The sequence below is a fragment of the Eptatretus burgeri genome, chromosome 10 (assembly GCF_056783735.1).
Source record: "Eptatretus burgeri isolate ZD-2024b chromosome 10, Ebu_testis_v1, whole genome shotgun sequence".
NCBI lineage: Eukaryota > Metazoa > Chordata > Myxini > Myxiniformes > Myxinidae > Eptatretus > Eptatretus burgeri.
Genome location: NC_140970.1, coordinates 24688635 through 24706134, shown reverse-complemented (window position 1 = coordinate 24706134; position 17500 = coordinate 24688635). Strand labels below are relative to the sequence as shown.

The following is a 17500-nucleotide window of genomic DNA, read 5'->3' as shown; positions in this document are numbered from 1 at the left end:
TTTGATCGGACACCTGACCCTGACCCATGACCAGTGCTGGATTAACCATTAGGCAGACAAGGCATGTGCCTTAGGGCCAGCCAAAAATTCGGGCCACAAAAATTTCGGCAACTTTGCAATCTCAGGTCAAGTAAACTGTAAAGCAAAGTGCCAAATCTGTACGTGTTTGTCATGCATATATTCATACACTGCAAATTGTATAGAGGGATTAAATAAACTATTTTCTTTTCAAATTAAATATTTGACTTTTTTTGTATTAAATATTTTGTTCTTGAATCAGTTCATCTTTTGTCTGGGGTCCATTTCCATGAGCCCGAGATCTAATTAAAAATTTTCAGGCCATTCTCTAAAATTTGAAAATGTGCCTTTGGGCCAGCCGAGGCTTAATCCGGCACTGCCTATGACGTTTTATATTATTATTCAATTGAATTCAGAATGTGATTAAAATCAATTAAATTCAGATCAAGTGGAAGACCAAATAGGAACAGTCCTGCATTGGAGTAATCAGAAGGAACCCAAACAAGCGAAAAGAAAAGATGAAGTCATCAGAAGGAACCTGGATAGGATTCGCATTTCAGCTGCTACTCCTCAAACCCATCCAGGCACAGCCAAGTGAGCCTTACTCAAAATTTTTTTTAAAAATTAAAAAGAAAAAAAAACCATCAAAAAATAAAATAATTCTGGCTGCCAGACCATGTGTCCAATCAAGTTTAAATTTAAAACATACTAGATGACCCGTGAACCCGTTGGATTCCCGTTGTGACAGCGGTTGATAAAAAATCATTTCAAAAAAAAAATAAAAAAAGATAGCTCTGGCGAACTTTCCCGCTGAGGTTGTTTGCATTTTTTTTTTGTATACCTTGGTCGAGGCTCGTATGAGAGCTAACACACAACTCACAGCAAGGGGCATGAGACAAGATGAGCGGGAGTGGAAGGGACAAAACAGTGGGGAACAGACACATTAGGTGAACTGTGGAAGGGAGAGGGATGGGGATGGGACGGGGAACATGGCGAAGAGAAGATGGACATTACAGGGACTGTTGGGAAGGAAAGCAGGGGAATTGAAGGAAGTGGGCTTGGGTGGATTATCGGGGGTAGAAAAGATCGAGGATTTGGATGGGGGATGATAAGAGGTGGTGGTGAACAGCTGTTTTGAAAACCTGGAGGGAAGAATGGGAATGAATAGAGTGGGGAAGTTTATTCCAAAGGTGGGAAAAAAGAGGATTGAAAGAGTGAAGATTAGCAGTGATTCGTGATTTTGGTAGTTTTACCAGAAGGGGGTTGTTGGCGGACCTTGAGTGCCCTGTGGAAATGTTCTGGGGACAAATCGCAGAGAGAGCAGGGGGGCAAGGCTGGAGAGGAGTCGGTAGAAGACAGAAAGACCACTGACCAACCTGCGGTGATTGAGTGAGAGGCCCAAAGACTCAGCTTCATTGCGGGAGATGCTGATGATCCTAAATGCCCTGGTTTCGACAGGGTGAAGCCGAGAAAGGTGGGAGGCAGGAGCACCAGCCCAGAGTGGAGAGCAGTACTCCATCAGGCTACGGACAAAAGCTTTGTAAGTGGTCAGGAGCTCAAGAGGGCCGAGGAAGGACTTAGCACGACGGAGGATTCCCAGTCGGCGACTGGCTTTTGAGGTGAGGTTGGAAATGTGACTTTCCCAGGAAAGGTCATGGCAGATAGTGAGACCCAGAAGCTTGAAAGAAAAGACTTCTTCCAGAGGATTGCTGAGAAAGTGGATGGGGGGGGGGTTCTAAACGGTCCTTTCGAAGAGACATAGTGAGAGTGTGAGATTTGTCTGGATTGAAAGACATGTTCCACGTGTTGGACCAGTTTGTGATTTTATGCAGATCTGCAGTGAGCGAAGAAGCTGCTGCTTGCCTGTCTGAGGGATGACAGATGGTACGGCAGAGGGTGGAGTCGTCGGCAAAGAGAAATAGAGGATTTTCCAGAGAGTCCGAGAGATCATTGATGAAAACCAGAAAAAGAACAGGGCCCAGAACGCTACCTTGAGGAACTCCAGCCTGCACAGGAAGAGGAGATGAAAGAACTCCCTTTAGGGCCACACGTTGACTGCGACAGGAGAGGAAGTCTGCGAGCCATGAGTGGAGATGGCCTTGAATACCATGGGAAGAGAGTTTGGTGAGTAGGGCAGGGTGCCAGACTGTGTCAAAAGCACATGATATGTCCAGGGATACGGCTCGGATTTCCTGTCTGGCATTGAGGACCTCCATCCATTGATGGGAGAGCAAAGCAGCATATCCAGGGTAGAGTGACCTGGTCTGAAACCAAATTGATGATCGGAAATCAAGCCATTGGAGAAGAGGAAGGATTTCATGTCTGAAGCGATGATGGATTCCATCACCTTGCTGATGATTGGGAGAAGGCTGATTGGTCTGTAGTTACAGGGATCTGTTTTTGCACCTTTTTTATGCAGGGCAGTGATGTTAGCAGATTTCCAAGCAGATGGCAGATGACCTTTGGCAAATGAGAGGGTGAATAGAACAGAGAGAGGGTGAGCAAGAGCAGAAGAGCAGGCTTTGAGGACACGTGGGCTGATGCCGTCTGGACCGGTTGCAGAATCTGACTCGAGGTTTGAAAGCAAGCTCTCCACCTTGTCAGGAGAAAAGGACACAGAGTCCAGGGACAGTTGGGTGTGACTGGGTAAAGTGGGTAGAGATAGAGATGGGTTTAGGACACAAGATTTAGCTGCAAACACCGAGTTTAGACATTCAGCTTTATCACGTGTGGAATCAGCAGTGCGGCCATTTGAGGTAAGGGAAGGGATGGAGGGGGAACATACACCAGAAACAGATTTGATTAAACGCCACCAGGATTTTGAGGAGGGAGAGAGGTTTGAGAGTTCAGACTTGAGATGAGAAAGATGTTGTTTTCTGGCTCTCCTGAGGGTAGATACACACTTGTTCCGAGCTTTGTGGAAAGAACTGAGATTGCCCTCAGTTGGGTTTGCTTTCTATGAGGCAAAGGCAAGTTGTTTCAGGACAACTGCCTCGCCACAAGCTTCAGTAAACCAAGGGCGGGAGGAAGGGTAAGACAACTGAACACGAGAGGGGATAAATCTGTGCATGAGGGAGAGCAAGTTTCTTTGAAAGAATTCCCAGGATGAGTTGATGTTTGAGAAAGTAGTGATAGGAGACCAGTCTGTAAGTTTGATGACCGCTCGGAGACCCTGCCAGTCGGCTTGAGTGAAATGCCAGACTCGACGGCGGTGAGGTGGTTCTCTGATAACAGCCAGAGAGATGTCCACTTTGACAAGGACGTGGTCAGAAGAACCGATTGGAGCGGAGGAAGAGCAGCAGATATTGTCAGGGAAATTTGTCAAAATCAGATCCAGAAGAGATGGAGTACCATTGGTTGAGATCCGGGCCGGGAAGTTGACCGATTGAGTCAGTCCCAATGAGTCGCAGAAAGCTTGTGCTGAAGTGCCATGACAGGTGAGAGAGGTACCCACACCTAGCCAACTGGCGTGATGACAATTGAAGTCACCACATTAGAGGAAGAGAGAGTTTGGATGAGAAGATAGAAGATGGTCCATGTTTTCGGATAGCGAGGTGTAGATGGAGTCATCACTGTTCGGTGGACGGTACAGTACACATATAAACATGAGGTGGGAGTGGAGGGGAAGCGAAGCCGTAGCCAGAGGGATTCTAGGGGGTGTGGGGGAGTGAGAGCAGTGCATGGAGAGTGAGGAAGAGTCTTTGATGAAGAGAGCAACTCCTCCACCAGGACGAGGCTCAGGTCTGTCATACCGAAGGAGGGAGTAACCGGGGAGAGATACTTGGGAGTCAGACACGTCTTGGGAGAGGAAAGTTTCTGTTAGGCATTGATCAAATTCTCCCGAAGAGTACTTGACTGAATCGGGAATTGATTTTTAATTATTTTTTGTTGCCCGATTTGAACGAAACTTTATACTGCACACCGCAAGCGAATGGTGAGTAAAGTGGGCTGAAATTTTTTGCGCTATCGTTTACCGTTTTGGCTGTATTTCCGGAACATTCATACACACATACATACATACATACAATATGAGAGTTTTAGTAATATATAGATTCCGCATCACGAGATCACAATTGTGAAGTATCACGTGGATTGATTAAGTGGTTCCAGAGAAAACATTATTTAATATTTTTCTTAAATTCAATATGGCTGCCAAACCATGTGACATCATGTATTCCTTCATAACCGAGTACACGCATGTCTTGGGGAACATTAATGTAAAGTTTCCCCTCAATCTGTCTAGCTGTTCTGGAGAAGAATTTTATGTTTTCGGGTAAATCTAATATGGCTGCCAAACCATGTGACCTATGACATCATATGTGTGAGCATTTTGTTCCTCATGGATAGGCGGTCACATGTGTAAAGTTTTGCCTCGATCTGTTTAGCCATTTCAGAGAAGAAGGTTTTTGATGGTATCTAAAATTTTTTTTTTTAAATGGCTACCGAATCTTGTGACCCATGACGTCATCAAAAATTTTGTGGGCCATTTTATCGCGAGATGACCCTCAACATTTTTCATACTGATCAGATGTAGCATTCTACATAATGCAATTGTGACATCATAACGAAAGCATCGATGACGTCATAAAAATATCACATTCCCCATGAGGAGTTCTTGCAAAGTGCCAAGTTTCAATTTTTTCCTTGGTGCGGTTTTGCGAGGCCTGAGCGAGGGAGGGGCCAAAAGGTGGATCAAACGACCCTGAATGCATTTCCGAGGTTCCTCATTGGCGCATAGCAGTGACTGCTCGCCATAGCCACGCCCTGCCAGGCTCCAGAGGTTTCATTTGCTTCTCCACCGGGCCACATGACAGAGCTCCGCAATTAACATTGGCTGAGGGTTTCCGTGAGCACTCTGGCCCTGAACGTGCGCTGGACTCCGTTCGAACGTGGTTATTTAGGGAAACACCGGAGCGACCCGCACGTCCTTGAATGAACCCCAGCGCACGTTTGAGCTTCGAGTTATACACTGAAACACAATGGCTTGTTATGTTGTGGTGGTGACTGTGGTGGTGGCAGTTGTGGCAGTTATAGTGAGGTGAGGGAAGCACTGTGGTGTCTTGGTGAAGGCGTTGAAATTTTGAGAACAGAAAACTTTATAGCTTGGTCCATGAATCGTGACCCCTTACTGAAATGCAGGTGGCGACATTGAGCCCACCCTGGGAGAACTCCGTTCCACATTCTGAAACTCGCATATGTAGATACCAATCAACGACGCACGCGCACACACACACGCACACGCACGCACACACCCACAGACGCTGGTCGATATCAGCAATTTTTCGGGAATCGCCAGGTCGGGGTCAGTTTGATTTCCGACTACAGTAAGTGCTGTATCCAACTCAGAAACCTTGAGTGGCTTTCACTCAAAAAAGGACGTTACATTTATAAAGACGTTTCAGGGAGATGGTCACAAACATTAGTCTTTACAAACAGCTGCGTGTGATGGGTGGAAAAAATAATTGGTTCGGTAATTTCGAAAATACGTAAATATGGCAAACGACTCGGAAATCGGGCATTATTATCAAATATACTTTACTATGAAACTCACAAGGAGAAACATTTAACCTTTGTAAAGCAAATCCAATAACCAAATGCTTTAGAAACAGGTGCGAGGACAAAGGAAAACCTGAAAGAACCTCCATAAGATACGGGATGAAACTTTGCCACCACGACACCTGTAACAGGCATGGCATGTCCACACACCAATGGAGAGTACGCGCAGACCCAAATCTACCAATATGTCCGTGTGGTGCTGCGTACGTACCTCTACCTTGTAGTAATAGCCTGGTTCACTATGTCAATAAAAACACTTTGGTTCAAATATTATGGAGATTAGCAAATCAGTACATTTTTGAGAAGCTTATGGCATCAGGAATATGAAAATCAATGTTTAAGGTTGCGCAGAATCAATGTTTACATGTTTACATTTGTATTTTCAAAATGGCCACCATAAAATAAGAATTTCCGAATATCTCACCTTGTAATTGGCAAAGAAACTTCATTCGAAATGCTAATCCTCTGTTTCCATGCCCAAATAATCCAAAGCCTATGTAAAATTAGTGATTGTTTACACCAAAAACAAAGAAAAGAAGAAGTTTGTTTCACAGATGATTTCTGAGCTTCCCACTTCTTCAGCTGTCGAATGACATCTTCGTGGGTCAAGACTTGAAGCAGGTGAGTGTTAGCAATTCTGATGCATTCCGCTCCATCACTTGTCCCAGAAGCTGTTTCTGCAGGCTTCCTCGAATTAATTTGCTGCTTTCAAGCAGATTTATTTTAGTTGTGGCATCTCTGTGAATAACTGTTCTAGAGCAAGTTCATACAGAGCCATGTAAGTGTGGACGTGTGCACGGAGTGTTCTCTTGTAGTGGCTGCACTTGAGGATCTGTCTCGTTGTAGCAGGCCCACATACATCTGCCTCAATTCATGCAGCATCTATGCCAGAATTTTCTATTGAGGCTCCGAGTGCCCTCGGTGTCGCCGTCACAGCATGCAGCTCCCCAAGTCTCGGAGCAACTTCTCTTTTCAAGTTAGGTCTTGCATCGAGCAACTATCCTGCCTTCTCTTACACGGCTATGTCAAAGGTTATGGCAGTTGGGTGGTTTTCACCAACTGCCAAGCTCTTCAACTGAGACGCTTCCAACATCATAGTCAGCATGGTAGACCACTCATGTGCGACCTCTGGAAGTTGAGGAAAGGCACCGACTTGAGTCAGTGACTGACTAGATGACACAAGTGATTTGCCCAACCTGGGATACTGCTTTGTGATTCACTGGTCGGTTGATCTAGAGAAAGCAGATACAATCATCAAACCAAGATTGGTTAGTTTATAGGATTCAGCAACACCTGTGGAACACGCCTTGAATTCCTTTGCTCTCTTGACTGGGCCAGGTTTTGGTTTGCTGCAAGGCTCAATGGGTACATGATAAGGGACAACCGACAGGTTTTTTTTGCCTCACTAACTTCCAAATTAGGTGTGATTGCTTCTCGAGGTACATCTGCCTTCTGATACACTGCGGTGATTGTGCCACGTGTGGTGCCTTTGCCATCTACAGTGTCCTCTGCAAAATCTGTATTATCAACAACGAAGAAGACAAATGTACCTTTCATGAGGAAAGGTGGTACATACAATCCATCAAACTGTTTTGTGTTTTTCACAACAGTGTTGGCAATTGCTGTTTCTAGGAGCAAGGCATGGCTGTGTGATATGCAGTAGTTCTGGAGGAGGTCCATCAACGCCCTTGTTCCTGGTGTCATGATGTACAGTGAGTACCAACCCTACAATCTGTGGGTTTTTGTGTGTGTGTGTGTGTGTGTGTGTGTGTGTGTGTGTGTGTGTGTGTGTGTGTGTGTGTGTGTGTGTGTGTGTGTGTGTGTGTGTGTGTGTGTGTGTGTGTGTGTGTGTGTGTGTGTGTGTGTGTGGTGCCCGAAATGTGTCAGTGGCTTTCTTGGGAATGTGGTGCAATTGTCTCCTGGTCTTGAAAGCATACATGATATTGTGACTTATGGTCAATGCTGACATGTCAACTGTCCTGATCCTTATCACTGTTTGCAGCTCCTGCTCAGATCCCACCAAAATCCACCATATAAGGATCTACAGCTTGGTCGGGACATCCTCTTTTGTGCTGCATACTGTAATTGTGTGTTTCCTTCTCCTCAATGAAATTGGCAATGCTGTTGCGTATTAGCTTCGCTGTCTTGTATTTCATCATTGTGTTGTCCATTTCACTTGCGGCATCTTGCATCAAGGAAGTGTGGACCATATCTTCTTCGCAGGATTCAGGACAGTAAAGAACAGATGGTTTTCTTCTCTCTTTCTCCCTCACTAACTTCACACTTGGTAACTCTACAATTATTTTGTCCTATAGCCACTGTCGTGTCAGTGTCAGAGTGTATTTTTGTGCCTCATCACGACCACCAAGCATAGATATGTAGGTTTTTTTCGATGGCATCCATGGGTAGATGAGCCTCATTTTGGGTTTGATATTCAATGAGATTGATCAGCTCAATCAAGCATGGGACTTGCTTTGGTCGGTCTGTCTTTGTAGACTTGGCCCGATTGCTAGCATCACCCTTCAAGACATGGAACACATGTTGCGTCCAACATGGTTTGTGGTATCTTACATCTATTGCTGGGCATCACTTGGTGAGAGTGCATTGCTTGGTCTTGTCATCAATACTGGATCTTGGGAAATTTCCACAGATCATCTTAAGGGGCTGTCACACCTTGACGTTTTAGCCAGCGTATGGCAAGGTATCAAAATGTATGTAAAACGCTGGCATACGCTGAACTATTGATGTTTTTTTTAAGTTTTGGGTGTATAATAACGTGATGGACGGATGCATAACGTATTAGTAACATACACAGAACGTTTTAATCACATATAGATAACTTATAACAACGAATGCTAAGCGTGTTGTCGGTGTTCATAGCCTATGCCCAACGATAGTCCAACTTATGCATAGCACGCGGCAGCGTATCGCCGACGATCACGTGGCGTAGGCTATTCATAGGCTGCGGCTCGACGATTCAAATCATAACCGCACTAGACATCGAAGTGTGAAGCCGCTGTCACACCTTGACGTTTTAGCCAGTGTATGCCGACGTATGAATAAATTGCCGAACCAAGCTGGCACACGTCGAATACTTTATGGGTAAGTTTTGTATACATTAAGAGCATGCTGGCATACCTCGTAGTTTTCTGGCATACGTCGTCATACGCCGAGTACGTTGAGAAATTTTCAGCTTGTTGAAAATTTCTCGACGTACTCGACGTATGCACACGTTCCGCATACGCTGGCATAAGTTGTAGGCACGCTACGCGATCGTTGACACACGTCGACATACGTTACCTCTACGTTACTCATAAGTCGAAACACGTCGAGGTTATGGTTAGCGTCAGTGTTCCAGACTCCCTGTTTTTTTTTTTTTTTTTTTTTCTTCGGTATGACGGTGAAGTTGACACTTCGATTTCTAGTGCGGTTATGATTTAAATCGTTGAGTGGCAGCCTATTAATTATATTATATTATAACCACACTAGAAATTGAAGTGTCAACATCACCGTCTTACCGAAGAAAATAATAATAATAAAAACCAGGGAGTCTGGAACACTGACACTAACTATTACCTTGACGTGTTTCGACTTATGAGTAACTTACAAGTAACGTGTGTCGACGTGTGTCAACGATCGCGTAACGTGCCTACAACACGTTACTCATAGGTTAGAAATAAGTTTCGGGTACGCTAAATATTACCTCGACGTGTTTCGACTTAATCGCCATTGGTTAATTCGACTTAATCGACTAACAGCTTGGTTGGACAAAAATGTTAACAAAGCAATTTCACCTGAAATGGGTTCTTTGGAGGTATCTCGAACCACACAAAAAAGTCCACTCGAATCCATCCATAGCAAGTACTCGTTTTCACTGGAAATCCAAGATGGCCACCGCCGCTGAGCATAAAATATTGAAATATGCATAACCTTGCTGGAAATCAACATAGAAACAAAAATAAAGTGTCTAATCCTACTATGTTTGAGGTGCTCTTCCATTTGAAGTTACTTTGGAGGAGATTGGAAGATGCGTTCACATTGAAATCCTCTAAAAATCCAAATTTTGGCCTAAAATTACCCCTAAATGAGATAAATTAATAGTCTGAACAACCGGCTACAAACTTTGACATATGTATGCAAACACTAATTTCTTGTATACACATATTTGATTATTTTATAGACATTATATACATATATAGTAAACACACCTTAATTTATGGATAGTCCTGTTTCATCATCATCGTTTTCCACCTCATTTTCTTCAATGTCCACAGGTGGACCGTTCAGACAGGTAATGCCCTTGCATTGACCATAAGATGGAGTGCAATGGAGCCCATTTTTGCGGCATGTACACATTGTTGTGTTGCAATCTCCAGCACAATTGCATCGCATTATGTTAAGTAGTCGATCAGGTGCCGGCGGCTGAGACATTTTGACGGGATATAAGCCAGAATGAGAAGTCGTCCAGCCCCATTCTTCTGCAAGAAGATCATTACCACACCATGCCTGAACCTGATGGTATGCGCGATGACTATGGAAAATGGTTGCATCAGATGTTGGCGAAAGCTTCTCTGGCGACACATACTGCGTAGCAGTAGCCACTTTCTGCTGAAACTTGTCCACTCTTGCCGAGTCAAGGGTCAGAGATGTTGTGCAGCCATAGACGATCAACAAGGCATCTTCTCCAGCTCTTTCTATTTCTGCTTTAGATGAAGATGGAGACATGAATATTGAACTACACCGCTCTTGTTCTGCATATTTCTTGAGTACTGAAACTTTGCCAATCCCATAAGCTCTAGACGTAGTGTCACACCCACTGAAAGCGTGCAGAAAGAGCAGGGTGCCAGAGAGTAATTGGTCAAGCTTCTTTGCTAAAGTTGTCACACACACTGTTTGTTTGGACGTCACCATGTATAAGTCTTTGTCAGCAATATTGGCATGATGCATTAGCAGCTGGAACACATCAGAATCCTTGGCGACAACAGCTGTTGGCTTCTCTTTGGCGTGAAGACATGCTGACATACATAATATCTTGTAGTCAGCATCACCTGTTGCATGTTCAACGGCGATATCCGCTTTGGTCATTTGCTCTGAAAGTAGATTGATGAATGCTTACTTGTTGGAAGGATTGGCAAGAAAGCTCTTCTTGGTCATGGTCACATGCACTTCTGGTGAAACCAAAACTGTAGCACCTATATCATTCCCCATCCTGCGACAATGTGCTTCATCCTTTGTGCTAGATCCATGATACCCATCAAACACAACCAAAGCATGACGGTATGATTGCTTGATGTGTCGGACGTACATTTCACAGATCTCTGAGTAGCTGGCATTTTTAGGCCATGAGAATTTATGAAGCAGGCTACCACCATCAATGATGTACTGCATACTCATGTCACAGGACTTTACACTACTGCTCTCTGGAACAAGTTTGAGGAGATGGTGAATGATTTCCGATTTATCCCCAATCCTCATGCACACATGGTTGTTAAAGAGAGATGGTGGGAAAGAGCACATCTCATATCGGAAGAGATCTGGAAGTGGTATGTCACTATTGAAACCTGAAAGAAGAAGATGCTGATAGAGACGCTGTGAATCCATCTCAATTTGTTCACCAGAAGATGTTTTCACATGAGTAGCTGATGCCAGGGTCTTAACTTGATTCTTCTGAGAAAACTTGTATTCTGCGACGGATTGTCCGACCATGGAATCAAGGATCTTCTTACCAACACTTTGAGCCTCGTCTGCATTCACAGAATCATTTGCCACCAAGCCAGTCGATAGACTTAAAATTTTCAATGATGGTTTGTTGAATACGCCACGCTCAAGGAACACTTGGAGAATCTTCTGTATATCACTCATGTCACGACGTATCCGGGCTGCTGCTAACTCACGATGTCCATCAGATGTATCCATAGATAAACCAGCTATCGCGAAAATGGACTGGCTTATATTGGCACACACAGGTCTTGAGAGCAGGAAGAGAAGTCGAGTGCTGTCACTGAATCCACACCCTTGGGTTAAGCCACCAGTTGATTTGATGCTGGCCATCAGAACTTGCTCTATGAAGAGGCCTGTGAAAATTCCTGACCACGCACCGTCACTTCTTCTGACTGGAAAGAGACCATTCATAAATGCCCGATATACATCTGGATGGGTTTGTTCCAGGTCAATCATTCTTGGGATGAACAAAGCCAAAGACTTTCTGTAGTTGTTGTGACCGGCAGCAGCAAGAAAAGGGTGCATTTCACGCAGTGACTGCAAATACAGAGGCCAGCAACCTATACGAACAGAACGAATGAAGGACCTAAGAATGGATACCATATTTTGGTATTGTATCCACAATCTTGCAGTGCCATAGCTTTGCATTGATGCACGCCAATGTTCAAAAGCAGTGCGGATGTTGCTCAATGCATCGCCCTGTAGTGCATCATCCAGAGTCATGCTTCTGTCTTGAACGTCTTTGACAAGCTGAGAGATATCGTTGGGGCTGCTGGGGTGTTTGGAGTTTGAAGGTTGGTTTTCGCTGCTTGTCTCGAGCATGGGTGCCGACGTCGATGAGTCCGTACCTTTCAAATCCAGAATAGGCAGGTGAAGGGCTTCTGATGTAGTTATTATATTCAGGGCACTGTCAATGAGAAGATGACCTCGCACTGTACGGGCCACTGCCTTTCCACTCAACATCTTGTCAACTGAACCCTCGGCATAGACCTGTGCCAGCATTTCCTTTAAACCAGAACCTGCCATGATAACTCCAATTGCTCCAAGCTTGCTCATCTCTGTGCGGAATCCGCCAAGTAACAGGACAATCTTTCGCAAACGACTTGATGTGGGTTGATCCTTGATAACCATCAGAGCTATCCAGTATAATTGCTGATCGAAGGTGATGATGGGAGTACAATTCTGCTTTTCAGCTAAGTCGCTCATGTACTCCAGCATTGACCGAACACATGTTGGTCTACTTGGTGACATGTCAATCATTGGTAAGAAGAGTGTTATATTCTTCCCTGGGTTGGCCATTTGCGTATGAACGGATTGCATGTATGACCGTTTTTACAGCCATTTTTCCCTGCTGTGCAGGGGTTGGCTTTTTCTTGAGGCAATGTTTTATGGCCGGATGCCCTTCCTGACGCCAACCCTGGTCGCCTCTTACGACACACAGGGATATGGTACACCTATTCTAACTGGGGCATACATCGGGACCAGTACACTGGTACTCATTTCGCCGACCTCAGAAGGATGACAAGCTGAGTCAACCCCCTGGTGTTAAGTCAGCAGCCAACGGGGCTTGAACTCAGGACCCTGGGATCCCAAGCCACCACCCTAACCACTAAGCCAACACCAGGCTGGAACGGATTGCATGTATCCAGACCACAAAGGCCGAGGTTGAGAGAGATGCATCGATACCTGCCACATTATGTCTAACTTGAGGTTCTGCATGTCCTGGGTATATGGGCGAATAGTTTCATATTTGATACTCTTCAATGCTGACTTTTGGTCTCTTTGAAATACGATTGAATGTTTGCCAACATTTTTTATGTCATCTAATGACACTTGGTTCCTGGGGATTGGCCTGGAAGTTGAACGAGCTGGTGTGATTGCTCCCATCTGACCCATGTGATTGCAATTTTCACATTTTCCCTCAATATTATACCAAAAATGACGTTTATTTTGACATTTGAACATGAATGCCACCTTATATGACCTTGAAAATATTTCCAAGTGAAAGAGCACATCAAAATTAGTTGGATTCGACACTTTATTTGTGTTTCTATGTTGATTTTCAGCAAAGTTATGCCTATTTTAATATTTTACGCTCTGCGGAGGCGACCATCTTGGATTTTCAGTGAAAACGGGTGTTTGCTATGGATGGATTCGAGTGGACTTTTTTGTGTGGTTAGAGATACCTCCAAAGAACCCATTTCAGGTGAAATGGCTTTGTTAACATTTTTGTCCAACCTCGACACTTTTTTGCTGCTTATTTACTGGCCTATTATGAGTAACTTACAGGTAACGTGTGTCGACGTGTGTCAATGATCGCGTAATGTGCCTCCAACTTATGGCCAGCATTATGCGGAACGTGTGAGTCATACGCTGGCATACGTCGAAAAATCTCAAGCATGGAAAATTTGTCTAACACCTCGGCGTACAAAGACGTATGCCAGCGTACTACGAAAAAAAGTCAGTGTACTACAATGTATGCCAGCGTGCTCTTAACGTATACAAACTTACACATAACGTATTCGACGTGTGCCAGCGTTTTAGCCAAATTTTGCATACGTCAGGCATATGCTGGCTAAATTGTCAAGGTGTGACAGGGCCTTAAGTGCCTTCCCCACATTTTCAGTTCGTACGGTGAAGAGACGCTGTTCATCATCTTCTTGACATAAGAAGCAGTGATCCCTTGTCAATGGTTCTGTCACAGATCTAGTGAAAGGTGCTGAGGTGTCTGAGGTTGCTGATTGCTGGATTTCAGAGCTTGTTCTTTTATGCCCACGTATTTTTCACAGCATAGGTTTCTGTAGACATGGCTTGCTGCAAGCAGTCTCTCGCTCGCTGTATGGATATTTGATTTGTGGCATCAGAATAATCAATATTTCCTTTCAATCAATATTTCTTTGGTAAAGTCTTTGAGGTGTCTTTGGATGTCAACATATTTTCCATCCTGTAAGCTGGATCTTTCTTTCACTACATCAAGTAGTTTTTGGTATGATTCTGTTCTGGGATGTTGAACAAGTGTTCCTTTTCTGGCAGTGGACTCCGAACAAAGAATGCACTGCTTCCAGTCTACAGTGTCCATGGAAGACTTGAACGAGCTCAACTTGCTGGTTCCCGCATCTTCACTCATAATGACTCAGGCACTGAAAAGAAAGAGAGCCATCACTATATTAACCAAGACCAAGATAATTGTGTACTAGTTGTATTAACATAAATGTTTACAGTATAAAATTAAATATTGCAAAACTACTGTAAAAAATACTGCAAAATTATTGTAGCATCAGGACTTAGAAGCACTGTTGCAACTGCCGCCAGAAGAACTATGATTGTGTGGCACAGAATGCGAAAACGATGCAGACTGTAATATTGAATATGACACAGAGAGTGATGATGATGTGGAATGATGTGTGAAACTGAGATAGGAAATACATCTATACATATGCTGGTGTCACTACCAACAATTTGAATGTGCATTTTTTTTCATGAAGATACAAAAATAATGTCACAAACTTCTTCATTTCTTGGTTTTTGGTGTTCATAATCACTAATTTGACATAAGCTTTGGATTATTTGGGCCTGGAAATATAGGGTTAGCAATTAGAATGAAGGTTCAATGTTAATTACACGGTGGGATATTCGGAAATTCTTATTTTATGGTGGCCATTTTGAAAATCCAAAATGGCGGCTACACAGGGATCTGTGCAAATGTAAACATTGATTTTCATATTCCTGATGCCATAAGCTTCTCAAAAATGTACTGATTTGCGAATATCCATAGAATTTGAACAAAAATGCATTGTGAACCTGACGATAACTAACTGTCGACTGCACATCCCGATCAGGACACCAACTGTGCTGTTCAGCTTGGTAAGTGGCTTAAGCACTCAAGCAACCACTCCAACATAACGCCTGGCTTGACAAGCGATTACCAATTGCCATCGATACAACTATGCACCCAGAAACACCCGTGCAATGTCCGAATTGGACAAATCAATACTTTTTGTGGGAGTCGGAAATGCTGATACTTTCAAACCTGGAGCTTACATTTTGTAATAATGGTTAGTTTCAGAGATTCTTTCGGTTATTCATTTGCGAAAATGAAATAAAGCCACGAATGCTCCCGTCTCCAGGCATTTATAAGCATTGCAATATACCCGGTGATTCGGAGCGATGATGAACAGGCATTCTATAATATGAGTGAGGAAAGTGAAGAAGAAGAAAAAACACTTTTATTGATAAGAAATCGTTGCGGCCTGTTCCAAGTCGAGGCACGGTTGAGCAGGCCAGAAAAACATGGCGGCTTCAGACCACAGCGAGGTTACCCAGGAAACGCCTAAATATTCCAGACAGCGAGGTGGCCAAGGATCGCCTCATGAAGGACATAATTAAATGAGGCTGTTAATTATTTTCAAAAGGGGTGTTTTTATTCACTCAAACACCCAATTTTCACTCCTGCACTTCCTTGGAGTTTTCTTAGTATGCAAGCAAAGTTTCAGGCTGATCAGTTTCATGGTTTTGGAGTTATGAAGGGGACACACACACACACACACACACACACACACACACACACACACACACACACACACACACACACACACACACACACACTACCTGTTATTTGTAAATTAGCAAATACAACCCATCGCTTCGCTAACAGGCGGGGTATCAAGGAAGGGGGTTCAGAGAGGAGGGATGGGAGGGAGAGAGAGGGGAAGCGAGGAAGGAGGTGGGGAGAGCGAGAGAGAGCGAGAGAGAGCGAGAGAGAGAGCGAGAGCGAGAGCGAGAGAGAGAGCGAGAGCGAGAGAGAGAGAGCGAGAGCGAGAGCGAGAGAGAGCGAGAGCGAGCGAGAGAGAGAGAGAGAGAGAGAGAGAGAGAGAGAGAGAGAGAGAGAGAGAGAGACTTTTGTATGCTTTTATTATAAAAGTATCAAAACACACCAGAAAAAGCACACTCCATAAAAACAAATCCAAACGATTTTACAGCAAAAATAAATTCAACAAAAGCAATACAAACAAGGGTGTCTGTTCATGTCAAAACCCCCTCAAAATAATACATATATCCAAAAAGTAAGTGCAAGTACTTTACACTTTTACAAACAGATTCCATCACGAAAAGAAACTCAAAACCTCATCAGTGTACCACTGATAACCCACAATATCCAGGCTCAAAAGATAAGCCTGCTCCATTTTTACTCGTGCCGAAACCATACCTTTAAAGCACAAAAGCACATTTACATTTTTCCCCTTCAATTTTGCTTTCCTGGTTTTATAAACAGACAGTTTAGCAATCCCCAAAAGAAAAGACAAAAACGAGAGGACTGGTTTACTTTTGTAATTCCCCCCCCGATTCCATAAATAAAAACGAGAAAGGAAAAAACAAAATTAAATTTATAGAAAAGCTGTTGAAGGAAGAGAAAGAGGGGCACCAATCTCTTACATTCAATGAAAACTTGGGCAACATTTTCAATCAAATCATAAAAAGGACAAGAAATTGGAACAGAAGAATTAAACTTATGGAGTAATGTCTGTGTGACCAGGGCTTGATGTGATAGTCTCCAATTCAGGTCTCCAGTTCACCCAAGAGTTGGAGAACAATACATTTTGTTCCACACTGGAGTTAAAAAAGCTCCAGCAGGTAAGGTCTCATTCCACCGATTTTTCAACAGTTTTGTAAACCCAGGTATACATGCTTCCAGACATATGTTGTAGATAGCCGTTTTCCCCATGACGTCAAACACACCAATTTCCTCTAAGTTTGAGGAGAACACACCCTCTTGTTTTTTTTGAGGCAATTTGATGTTGAGGGAAATAGAGACGTGAGTCTACCACTTCATCCACCCCAGTCCACCCGATGTTTAGTCTATGAAAGGTTTGAATTACTGCTTTCAAGACATTTTCCACAATACGAGCAGAACGAACACCAGTTTTTAATGAAAGTGAGCTTACAGGTAGCCAGGCATTCAAGGATGGCTGCAACAGGTCTCGCACTCTGTTTATTCCAACACTGGTGAAACAATGCATAAACGACCTGGAGGTTGAAATTCTAGAGAATAAAGGATTCCGAACTAATGGCTCACGTACAAATTTTGGGCATCGTATGATACCTCCAAACGTTGCACTCCGAGGACTTGCCAAGCATTCAAAAGGCTCTGATGAAAACTGGGGAGCTGAGACATGTCAACATGTTGCAAGTCGACGAGAAAAAGTTC

The 17500-nt window shown here is 43.7% G+C and overlaps 1 pseudogene; it reads right to left on the bottom strand.

The window, feature by feature from the left end:
• Positions 1–6179: 6179 nt before the first annotated feature.
• LOC147018106 (uncharacterized) lies at positions 6180–14422 on the bottom strand (annotated as a pseudogene).
• Between the last annotated feature and the right edge of the window lie 3078 nt (positions 14423–17500).